This window comes from Ambystoma mexicanum, chromosome 2p (genome assembly GCF_040938575.1).
Source record: "Ambystoma mexicanum isolate Mex_15411 chromosome 2p, UKY_AmexF1_1, whole genome shotgun sequence".
Classification (NCBI taxonomy): domain Eukaryota; kingdom Metazoa; phylum Chordata; class Amphibia; order Caudata; family Ambystomatidae; genus Ambystoma; species Ambystoma mexicanum.
The window spans coordinates 1094978503-1094990804 of NC_090923.1; the positions used below are offsets into that span (position 1 = coordinate 1094978503).

At 46.8% G+C, this 12302-nt stretch overlaps 1 long non-coding RNA gene across 1 annotated transcript in view; it reads right to left on the minus strand.

Annotated features, from left to right (window-relative positions):
* Positions 1 to 4459: 4459 nt before the first annotated feature.
* The window catches only part of LOC138567148 (uncharacterized), a 59649-nt gene continuing 51806 nt past the window's right edge, over positions 4460 to 12302 (minus strand). The window contains exon 2 of the long non-coding RNA XR_011302114.1: positions 4460 to 4601. This is a non-coding gene — a long non-coding RNA (uncharacterized lncRNA). The remainder of the gene's footprint in view (positions 4602 to 12302) is intronic.

A 12302-nucleotide genomic window follows, 5' to 3' on the forward strand; every position in this document is an offset into this window, starting at 1 on the left:
ATCTTGACTCTGGCCATTGGGGCATTATACAGTAATTTCACCCATCTTATATAGGTTGGTCCCATGCTGAAGGCCTTCAGAACCGTCAGCAACCAGGGCCACTTAACTGAGTCAAATGCTTTCACAGCATCAAGCGAAACCACTGCCACCTCGACTATCTTCCCATTCGTGTAATCTATTATGTGATGCAGCCTCCTCAGGTTGTCGGTAATGTTCCTATGCTGGACATACCCCGTCTGGTCTGGGTGGATAATCTTGCCTATCATCGATCTCAGGCTCATTGCCATGACCGCCGTAAGCATCCTCCCGTCCTGGTACAGTAGTGACAGAGGTCTATATGACCCACAGTCAGTGTCTAATTTGTTAAGTTTGAGGAGGGGGACAATTACTGACTCCCTTAGTGATTCGGGAAAATTGCCTTGTTCTAGTGCTTCATTTAACATTGTTAACAATGGGCGGGGGGGAATGTCTGCCCTATACTCCTTATAGAAACTGCTGGGGAGCCCATCCACCCCTGGAACCTTGTTGGTAAGCAGACCCGTAATCACATTTTCTAGTTCATCAATCATTATGGGGACTTTTCATCTGTCCCTATCCTCTTCAGTGAGTCGGGGGAGATTTATCTCTGATAGTGCCCCTTGTGTGTCCACTATTTCCTCCCCCGTGGGTAGACTGTACAGGTCCCTGTAGAAAAGTCATGGAAGCACTCATTTACCTCTTCTTGGGTTTCTCGCAAGTGTCCATCTGCCCCTTGCACCTCACTCTTATATAACCACGCCAGTAGGCGGCCAGACTTATCCCCTTCTGCATGTTGGGGCTCAATATATTTCTTATAGCTCAGGTTACCCAGCCTCTCCCATTGCATTATGCATTCCTGCTGGAAGCGTAGAGATTCTCTTGCTTCCTCTTGTGTTCCACTACTAGTCCACATCATGCCTTCCATTTTCTGCTCTGTCTTTTGTAATTCCAGCACTATTTCCTCTTGTAACCCTTTGGACTTGGCTATTGCCTCTCCCCGCACCAACACCTTGAATGCTTCCCACAGCACACCGGTCGAACTTATACTACTGGTGTTGAGTGTAAAATACTCCTGCACCACCGACCGCATGTGGTCCCGGAACCGCGCATCTTTTAGGGCTTCAAAACTGAGTCGCCAGGTAGGGATCCTCACGCGGGAGGCCGTATTTGCCACTTAATGAACAGGGGTGCGTGATCGGACAGGACTATAGCTTTATATTCAGCGTGTGTGGATTTGTGCATCACCTTGTCGCCTGCAAACACATAGTCAAGTCTCGTGTACAGGTTTTGGGAGGCTGAATAAGGTGAATATACTTGGTCTATCGGGTGCTGTTTCCTCCATATATCTGCCAAGTTCAGGTCCCATATCAACGCCTTCAATGCCTTGGCTGCTGAGAGTGGGTTAGAAAACTTGTCATCCGACCTGTCCTTTGTCGGGTCTATCATGCAGTTAAAGTCCCCTCCCCCCCATATGAACTCACAGTCCCTGTGCGGTCTGATCTTGGGGTATAGTGCCGTAAAATAAGCTGTGGTGTTCTGATTCGGGGCATACAGATTTATGACAAATATCTTTATTCTCTACTTTGCCTCCGACAATAACTATCCTGTCATTATACACTACAGTTTGGAGGCCCATAAATGGGACCCCTGGTGCCACAAAGATCAAGACCCCTCTTGCATACGTTGAGTAGGCCGTACCAACCGTGATACCCCTCCATTTCCTTGTCAGTGTATCTAATTTATCTCTGGCGAGTTTCTTGTAAGAGCGCTATATCAACCTTCTGCCGCTTGAGATATGTAATAATTATATTTCTCTTTATATAGCTGTTTAACCCTCTAACATTCATTATTACAATTCTCAGATCACCCATTTTCATAGACCGCTTCGACCTTCTCTCCTTTGCATCGATTGTGTATATATGCAGGCCCCCCCCTCCCTCCAATTACCCCAACTCTCCTACCTCCCGTTTCCCCAAGCAACGCCAACTGTTGCTCAGCCCCATCCCTGGATCTCGGGCATCCCCGCATCTTGCCTCTTTCTCGGTTAACCCGTACTCGAAGCGCTGCAGGAGGATACTGCACTAACAGTATCCGAACTAAACTAACTATCGGGGGCGATAGCGTGTCTCTTAATGCTGCTTAGAAGAAGGCAGCACCTTAGTCTCCTGCGCTTAGCAATCAACTTTCGGCACAATAGGTCAATATCTACAATCACTGCCTCAGCATTTTGCCTATATTGTAATTCTCCCTGGATTATATTCCTTCCCAATGTCCATGTCATTGTTACAACCGCTATCTAACATCAACTGTTCTAGTCAATAGTATATTAGAGGAGGAATGCAGGTTCACTTATCCTATCCGCTCTGCGACTGGCCTTGCGCTTCTGCCGGACAGCCCAACGTGTCCAGCCATCCCACCACGTCCTCGGGAGTCTCGAAGAAAAATGCCTTGTTCTTGTGTATAACCTTCAATTTCGCTGGGTACAGCAGCATGTATTTGAACCCAGTCGTCTCTTGACCGCCACATAGTGCAGACTGTGTTTCTGTACCAGAAAGGCGTAGTCTGGGTAGGCTGCAACAGTCGCTGATGCTCTGATTATCATCCCACCTTTGTGAAAGTGTTCCAAAATCTTTTCCCTGTTTGTAGTTTAATATCTTGGCGATGATCGGCCAGGGTGGGGCGCCTGGTGGTGGACTCCTAGGTAGGACTCTATGCGCTCTCCCCACTGTGAACCCCTGGGTGAGCGTGCCTGCGCAAATCTTTTGCATCAGCATATTTTCTATATAATTTGTCGGGTCCGTGCCTTCTTCTCCCTCCCGAAGCCCAACCATGCGTATGTTGTTCCGCCGCGCTCGTCCTTCTGCCTGGCTTTCCAGATTGCACACTTGTTGTTGCAATATGGTGACCTCCTTGGTATTGGCCATGCTGGTATCTGTGTTGGCTTTCACTTTGCTTTCGAGCCCGCTTGTGCGCTCTGCCAGCGCTCTCACATCTTGCCTTAGGAGGTTAACGTCCACGCTGACAGCGTCAATCTAGAATTCCAGCGAGGATTTTAAGTCTGCCATGGTAGCATCAATCTTGCTCTTCCATGAGGATTTCAGTTCCGCTATGGCTTCCAGGATCTGTTGATCACTGCGCACTGGATTTGCTACTCCTCGCTTGTCTCCCCCTGTATGTATGGACGCTTCTGGTGTTTGGGTTGGTTTAGTGAAAATGTCTAACGTAGGTTGTTTCACTTTGGCCTTGCCAGTTTTAGACGACATCTCCTCTTCCGTATGTAACTTAGCTATAGTCCCCCAAGCCAGTGGTTTAGCTCTTAGCTTTCGGTCGCTTCTGGCGCTCCATTGTCCTGCTCACCTCAGTGCTGGGGCTCTGTATGCTTAGTTTCTCACTCGACACCTGCAGCTTCCACGAGCGATGGGTCCGCAAGGACTCAAAGCTTTGCCGCTGCCTGGATCTGCTTAATGTTCACGAGTGGGTGCTGCGCCTGAACGCCTCGGGTACAGTGCTGGTAGCCTACTTTCAGTTTGGAGGCTGCTACTGTTGCACAGGGCTCCCTTCAGTGGCTAACCACAGCCCTTTCAGTATCCTGTGTCAGCCCTAGGCAGCCATCCTCCTCTGGGCACTCTCTACTGTTGAATTGTTTTTGCGTTGTCCCCAGGCGGGGTGCTTCGCTCTTCGCCAAAGGTTAGGGCAGTCTATTGAATTTATTTCCTTTGTGGCTCATGTATGCACTCCCTAGGCATGTTGCACACATTTCGCTGTGCCCGTGCCCCTCTGCTGGTCTGCAATGGTATCATCCCTTGCCTGGACACCCGCAATGGGCAGCAGCTTGCCTTTGTCGTGAATCCACTTTGCTTCTGTGCATGGCCGAGTCCCACCTCTTTGCCGTAATGTCACTTACATATTCACTAATCCGTCGGGTCCACTCCCTGTGGTACTATGCTGGCTACAATGTTGGCTCTATTTTTATCAGTTTCACTTGTACCTCCGACTTTGCTGCTCAGTCGCCTGGATGCACCCTCATCAGCTGTTTCTGGGGGCTGTTCTCTTACACCCCCATCGATATGTGGCTGTGTACCAGCTACCGCTCTGCCAGTCTGATGATCTTTTCCTCGTAACTGTGTTGCTGCACACCGGAACCTTAACCGAGTGTCACCACCGTGCTCACCCTTTATTCACACAGCTGTCATGTCTTTTGAGTTGCAATTGTTCCGCTACAATCTCGTGTGCCGAAGGATCTTGCAGGATCCGCAAAGATCAGGACCCAAAGAAACACAGTCTATCTTATGGCTGCCAAGCTACACCCCCCATTTAAAGCAATGTTACATGGTTTTATAATACAATGTGTTGCCTCTAAAAAGAAAAAAAAAATTAAAAGTGAACTACTTAAATCTATTAAATTGTTGGAATCATAATTTCTTAATAATCCCTCAGATACTACTTTCAAATCACTTTTATTAAAGAAATGCATTGAATTTAATAAATTAAGTTCCAGTAAAGCTTGCTCCTCTTAACTAAGATCCAAAGTCAAATACTATACACGTTCCAATAAAGCCGGAAATATATTAGTAGCAGCATACCTAAAAAAAGAAAAAGGAAATAAATATGATTACTTCAATTGTTAATCAACATGGCATTATAGCAGTAACAAACACTAACCAAATAAACAACATTTTTTACTTTTATTCAGATATTTATTAATCTACCATTGATATAATATCAGTTATTTACACACACACAAAAAAAATAGCCAATCTAGTAGATCTGTCCTTTTTAGACTGTCCAGTCACCCACCAAGAAATCCAGAATGCTATCCTTCATCTGAAAATTGGGAACGCCCCAGGTCCTGATGGGTTTCCTATTAATTTGTATCACTCTCTCTGACTTTCCCCTAAACTTCTTGAACTATTTAATGATTTTTTTTATCTCAAGACTAGTTTGAGTACCTTTGGGGAAGAAGTATTAATCTTGTTCCCCAAATCAGATACAATCCCTTCTTTGTTAAAAATTACCCTGTTTTTCTCATTCTGAACCCAAAGTTTATGCTAAAAAATGTACCACAGTTCAGAACAGGCGATGCCCAAATATGACATGCATTCCTTACCGTAATAGCATTTCATTTTTTTTTTAAAATGATCTTTATCTTATTCAAACAAGTACATGTAAGATATAATACATCCAAAACCAACAAAAATACAATATATCTTAACACATACATCTATTCGAATTCGCCATACCCCAAGAAATTCAATAAAGAGACATTCATAAGATTTTAGAAACTTATATACATTGGAGCCATAAAACATTTTCAAATAAAAATCAGTCCTATACAATGGAAATATTCAAACCTACCAACATATAGACACTAACAAGACATAAACAAATAACTATATACACAGTAATTGAACAAATAACTATTACTCACTAACATATAGCATTTCTGACGATTGTATCTGCTTAGATTCACATGCTGTGCATATAGTCCGACATCTAGTGGTAACTGCAGAATATTGCATCTTCTCTTTCAAGGATCGAAAGGGGACGTCGGCATAGGCGTGTCTTTAACACGATCGCTAACGTGACGTGTAGTGTACCCAGACATCCTCATGCGTCGAAGTCCCTCTGGTTGTATTTTTTCTGCCGTGAGGGAGCCTTATGACTATCGTGAGCAAGTACGGAAAGAAAGAAGTAGTAAGATGTCTATGTTCCTTCCATCTGAGTGGGGAGGAAGGGTGGGCACATATGAATCGAAGCAGATACATCAGAAATGCTATTACGGTAAGTAATGCATGTCTTCTGATGCTTGTTAATCTGCTTAGAATCACATGCTGTTCATAGACTAGCGAGCAGTACGTGGAGTTGGAGGTGGGATGTGAGAAGGAACAGTAGTGAAAAGATGTCTTAGTACTGCTTGTCCCACCTGAGAATCAGACCTAGAGTGAGTGTTTAGGCAATAGTGTTTTGTAAAGGTGTGTACAGATCTCCAGGTTGCTGCTTTGCAAATGGACTTGAGAGGAACATTTACAATGAATGCTATGGAAGCCCCCGTGCCTCGAGTAGAGTGTGCTCTATGCTTGAAGAGCAGTTATCTCTTGGCAAGTTTGTAGCAGAGTGTGATGCAGTTGACAATCCATTTAGAGATAGCTGATTTAGAGACAAGATCCCATTCTCTACCACCTGCCATTGAAACGAAACACTGGTGTGTTTTCCTTAGTGGTTTAGTTCTTTCCAGATGGTACATGACTGCCCTGCGCACATCTAGTGGGTGTAGGCTCTTTTCTGCCACGTTGGTAGGGTTCTGGAAGAATGTAGGCAGTTCTATAGACTGGTTCACATGGAACTTTGAAATGAATTAAGGCGCAATCCTTGGATGAGTGCGCATAACTACCTTATCTCTGTGAATTGTGACAAAAGGGTCTAGACTAGAAAGGGCCTGTAGTTCACTAACTCTTCGTATAGAAGTGACTGCCACTAAGAAGGCGGTCTTGTAAGTGAGTGCTTTTAGAGTTGCTTTGTGCATAGGTTCAAATGGAGACCCCATAAGTCTGGTTAACACCACATTAAGGTCTGATGCGGGAGCTGGGTTGGAAATGGGAGGTTACATTCTCTTAACCCCTTCCATAAAAGCTTTAATCACTGGGATCTTCCACCAAGACACTTTCTGCTGGGACGTAGTGTAGGCTTAAAGTGTAGCTAGGTGAACCTTTAGGGAATTGAATACAAGACCTGAATCCAGCAGGCGAGTCAGGTATAATACAACATACGTAGGGGAACATTCAACGAGATTGATGTCCTTGGTATTACACCATATGACAAAGCATTTCCATTTATTGGAGTAGCAGTGTCTGGTGTTAGGTTTCCTCTGAGTATATCCATGCATCTCTGAGAAGGCTGGAGATGCTCAACCTCTAAGATTTCAGGAGCCAGACCGCTAAATTGAGAGCTTGCGGGCATGGATGGAGAGTTTCCCCCCTCTCCTGAGACAACATATTGTAAGGGCAAGGCAGCTTCATTGGAGGAAAGAGACATTTCCATCAGATGGGAGAACCAGGGTTGGCGTGCGCATAATGGGGCCACCAAAATCATGGTCACTGGTTCCTGGTGCATCTTGTGCACAATCTTGTTGAGTAGGGGAGTTGGGGGAAAAGCGTAAACAAATCTCCCTGACCATGTTATCCTGAGACTGTCCCCCTTGGATTGGCTCTGAGGGTACCTGGAGGAGTAATCTGGGCATTATGAGTTCTCCAGAGTTGTGAACAAGTCGTTCTCTGGGGAACCCCATTCTGCGAAAACATTGGAGACAATGTCTTTGTGTAGTCGCCATTCGTACTCTAAGGGCAGTGGGAAGTCTCGGCTGAGCATGTCTGCCCGAAGATTGAGTTCCCCTGGAACGTGTTGAGACAATAGAAACATCTTGTGTTTGAGAGCCCACTTCCAAATGTTCTGAGATAGTCTGGACAGCCCTGGAGAATGAGTGCCCCCCTGATTGTTCAGGTAGTACATGGCTGTGGTGCTGTCCGTGAGGACCAGGACTCTCTTTTCCTGTAGCTGCGTCTGAAAGGCTTTCAGTGCTTTGAACACCGCTAGTAGCTCCAACAGGTTTATGTGGCTGGAAACTACCGCTGGGAGCCAAACCCTGTGCGCCATTTGTTGAAGAAGGTGAGGGCCCCCCACACCGCGAGGGATGCGTCCGTCGTGAGAGTGGCTTCTAGTGCGGGGGTGGTGAAGGTTTTCCCCTTCAAGAGGTTTTCCCTCGACCACCACCTCAGAGAGAGAACGAGGGCTACCGAGACAACCACTAGATCATCACATAGTCTGCTGGACTGACACCATTGGCTGTTTAGCCACTCTTGCATGGGGAGCATGTGCAAACACGAGTGAGGAACCAAGTAAATGCAGGACGCCATCATACCAAGCAGTCGCATGGCCTTGCGTATCGTCACCTCGGGACCGGCTACATACTGAGGGATTTGAAACAGCATGTTTTGAACCCTCTCGTTGGAGGGGAACACGAGCCTGTCTTCTGTCCGAATAAGAGCCCCTAGGAACTGCTTGACTTGACTGGGGTTGAGGCTGGATTTCTTCTTGTTTATGGAGAATCCCAGACGGAAGGTCGACCGTCCTATTTACTTTTTATTTTTAGTATTTGCTAGGCATGTTTCCTAGGAGTCCCCTGTTATGAGCCAGTCGTCGAGGTAAGGATAAACTGGGATGGTTTGACTGCTCAGGTGAGCCACTGCCACTGCCAGTACCTTTGTAAATATCCTTGGGGCTGAGGCAATGCCGAAGGAAAGGACCTTGAACTGATAGTGCTCGCCTTCTATCATGAACCGTAGGTGCTTTCTGTGTGCCGGCAACATTGAAATATGAAAGTATGCATCTTTCATGTCCAATGTTGCCATGTAATCCCCCTTCTTGAGAAGAGGAATTACTTCTTGCAGCATCACAATACGAAACTTTTGGGGTTTGACAAACTTGTTTGCTGGGCACAAGTCTAGCACAGGGCGCATGGTTAGATCCTTTTTGGGTACAAGGAAGTACACTGAATAAATACCCTTGTTTACCTGTAGAACGGGGAAGACTTCAATGGCGCCCTTTTCCTGCAGGATCTTGACCTCTTATAGCAGGATCTGGAGGTATTCCGGTATCAGGTGCCTGGGTCTTGGGGGTTTGTACCGAGGTGGCCGACTGAACCCTATACAGTACCCGTGGGTGACGGTCTAGAGCACCCATTGGTCCGATGTGATCATCTTTCATGCATGCAGGAAAGCTGTTAATCCTCCCCTGACCGGGAAGGCATGGGAGGGGACCCGGACTCCAGAGGCCAGTGAGACTCTAGGGGTGGCGCTGCAGCCCCTTCCCTTTCCCTGACGTGGTCCTCTGGGAGGGTAAATAGTGGCGGTGTTAGAACCTTGTCCCGAAGAACAATTGTTCCCTGAGCCATACTGATAACGGGGGGAAACGTTGATAGGATTGGCTGCGAAAGGAGCAGCGAGAACTTGCCCCTCTTTGAAAAGGTCTTTGGGTAATTTGGTTCAAGGACTTGAGGGTCTCATGTTCTTTTTTTGTCATTCTCCAGTGCCTCATCCACCGCTTTTCCAAACAGATTGGAATCTTCCACGGGTTTGTTAATCAATGATGCCCGAGTCTCGGATTTAAACCCGGAATTTCTCATCATTCCCTCGTCAGGGATGTTGCAGTGGAGTATCCACTAGTACCTTGAGTGTAGGTGCTTTGGAAACTTGGGGTACCATGTTGTCGGCTTGTAGTTCCTGCTGTTTGGCTGGGCACGAAACAGACGCTTGCCTCCAAATGATCCTCTGTTGGAAGGATCTTCCTGATATTTGGCCTGAGCTTTTATAATTCGCATGTTCTTTTCTAGTGAGTCATCTACTGCTGGCCCCAACATACAGTGGTCTTATAGTAGTTTGTCTGTTAGATTAGCTTGTGTCTCAGGTTTAAATCCAGAGCCTCGGAGCCAAGCAAGCCTCTCGATTATGCTAGACCCTGAATCAATTATTCCTGCTGGGTCTGTGGCATCTGTACTTAATCATTGCATCAGCTGAGTTTTTCCCTCAGCTATGATCTTGAGCATTGCTGTTTTAGTGGGCTCTCTGACTGGTGGGTTGTTCTATTTCATCCCATTGGCCTTCAGAGTATCTCGCCATGATTGTAGTAGCGTTGGCGATTCTGACCCCCATAGGTTCCAGATGTGGTGATCCCGTTTTGAAAGGAGTAGAATGTTGTTCTCTCCTGATCAGGGGGGCATTTGAGGTTTGATGTATGCTCCGCCCCTGTTCATAGCTGTGGTTGCCATCAAAGTGTCTACTCTTTGCAGGCTCCTTATGTATAGTGGGTCGCTAAGCACTGGCCTATACTTTCCTATTCTCGGGTTAACTGGTTTTGTTTGTACTTGGTTGGCCAAGGATGGGGAGATTCTCCTTAGTATGCTCTTAAGAAAAGGTATGGATTTTGAGACTGACCCCTCTTTGAGGATGTCCTCAAAGTCAGTCTCATCCTGGGGTTCTTCCATCGGGATATTGAAGCTTGTTGCTGCTCTTAAGAGATCCGTGTACAAGACTTGGAGGGTCATAGTTTCCCGGTATCCATTGATAATTCCAGCAGGATACCGGGAAACAGACCTACCGTTTCTACCGCCTGATATCCTGATATTACAGGCAGCGGGAAGGGCGTTTGTTAAGATGGATTTCTGAACTCTGACCTGGTGGGCAAAGGTTCAGAAGGCCAGCCTAGTTTCTTGGAACAGGGTAACCTTCTGGAAAAGCCAGAACCAATCAAGGTGGCATTGGCGGCGGTCAAGACTAGGTCTCAGAAGGGGTGCGGGTGACTGAAAGCCCACAATGAGCACAAACAGTAAAGGACACTACAAATCACTCCCAGTCAGGTGTATATATCAAAAATACATATACATTTATTCAAGACCTTTGAAATCAAACACAAAGCAAATATCAACAGTAATACATCAAACCAACACAACACTACTTTGAAACATATATACAGTTACCAAGTGGCCTAAAGCAATAGTGCACAGAATGGGTCCACAACCGATGAAGAAAGGGAGCAAACAGTGCAAATAGGCTTTAGGTAGTTCTTCATCAATCAATCCCTAACTAAGTGGCAGTCCAGTCCCTACGAAGAGTGGAGCATGGCGCTCAAAAGTATTTTCGGATGCAGGTGGACGCAACGCTGCGGTAGAGTGAAAACGGGGTATCTAGCAGGGGCTGTAGCGACTCAGGAAGGTGGGCGAGGCTATGAAGAATAAGTTGCCACTATTCAAGGAGGGTCTCCCCAAGAAGGCAGAACAGGTTACAGGTGTTGGGAATTGGACAGTAGCACAGGCTACCTGTGGAAAGGCGAGTTGCTCTCAGGGAACAATCATGCATAAAAATTGATGGATGCTCTAGGAGCCACCGGTAAGAGTTGCAAGTACCAACCCCAGGCGCACACCGGACTAAACTTGGGCAGTCGAGTCCACTTCGGTTGCAGGTTCAAATCAGCAATTGTGTGGCTCTGCGGCTTTCAGTGACTGAGTTACAGCAATGATTCTGTAGCAGGTCAGTGGCCATTTCTCCACTCCTGATGAAGGGGGATCAGGTCAGTTTCATTGCAGCAGGATTCAGGGCACGGAGGGGCACAGCAGCAGGGCACCTGCGAAGTTTGTCAGCATGGCTGGGTGACACAGCGAATGCGTGCACTCGGGTTCAGGCGTACTCTCCTAATTCTAGACCTAGGGCACATAGGTGCACGAAACTCAGCAGGAGAGTGCCCCGGACCCAGTGCTTATGATTTACCAAGTTTCAAGTGTCAACTCGAAACGGCAGCGGTTTCAGAGCAAAGGACCTGCGCAAGCTGATCAGGTCACTGGTTGGCCCAGGAACACTTCCAAAGAGGCTCGCTTGCAGGTTAAGATGAAGGTGCCATCAATAGTTGTTCCCACTATTCAAATGGGTCGAAGCGCCTTTGCAGACCTTCTAGTTCGATCAGATGCAGAGGGGTACTGCAGGACAACAGCGGGCTAAGGGTGCCAAACCTTCCAGTGGGTCACCAGCAGTTCCTCGACTCAGCTTCTTATTTTCAGGATGCTTGGATCCTATCCTAGGTTCAGTGAGAACTCAAGAGATCAACCTGGTGTGATCATTTGGAGCCTTCTCTTATATAGAATCTCCTTTATGCCAAAACGAAGAGGACCCAATGGCGATCTGCTCCCATACAGGCAGATCAGACGCGGAACAATCACGGACCACAGTGGTCCCAGTCATTCCCAGCACACCAGACTCTCTGGCACCCATGATGTGTATTGGAACTAGACAGTCCAGCCCACATCCTGGAGGCACACACAAGGTGTTTCGCAGGAGAATGCATGAGCAAATAAGGACTGACCAGGGTCTGCGCGACCTGGGGAAGGCAAAGGGACAAGATGGCTAAAGGAAAGGACAAATAACCTTGTGGCATGGCCATTTTAGAGCCACACCACCTTCCATTGCCAACCACGGTAAACTGTTTGCATGGAAAGAAAGGGTTACAAATATGCGAAACGTTACACTGCCACCAGCCCTGTCTAAGGCACATCTTCTACCAAAAAAATCCTTTGTGGGAGTCTAGGGTCTTTGGAAACGAAAGGAAGACCCCAGCGCACTATACTGTAAGGTACATTGTCCACTGGAAACATGTTGCAGAAAAGTTGAAACATTGGAAAGGGAAACAAAGTCTCCCAGTACTGACTGTCTTTAAGGGCATGTCGGTATCCCCATAACAAAGTG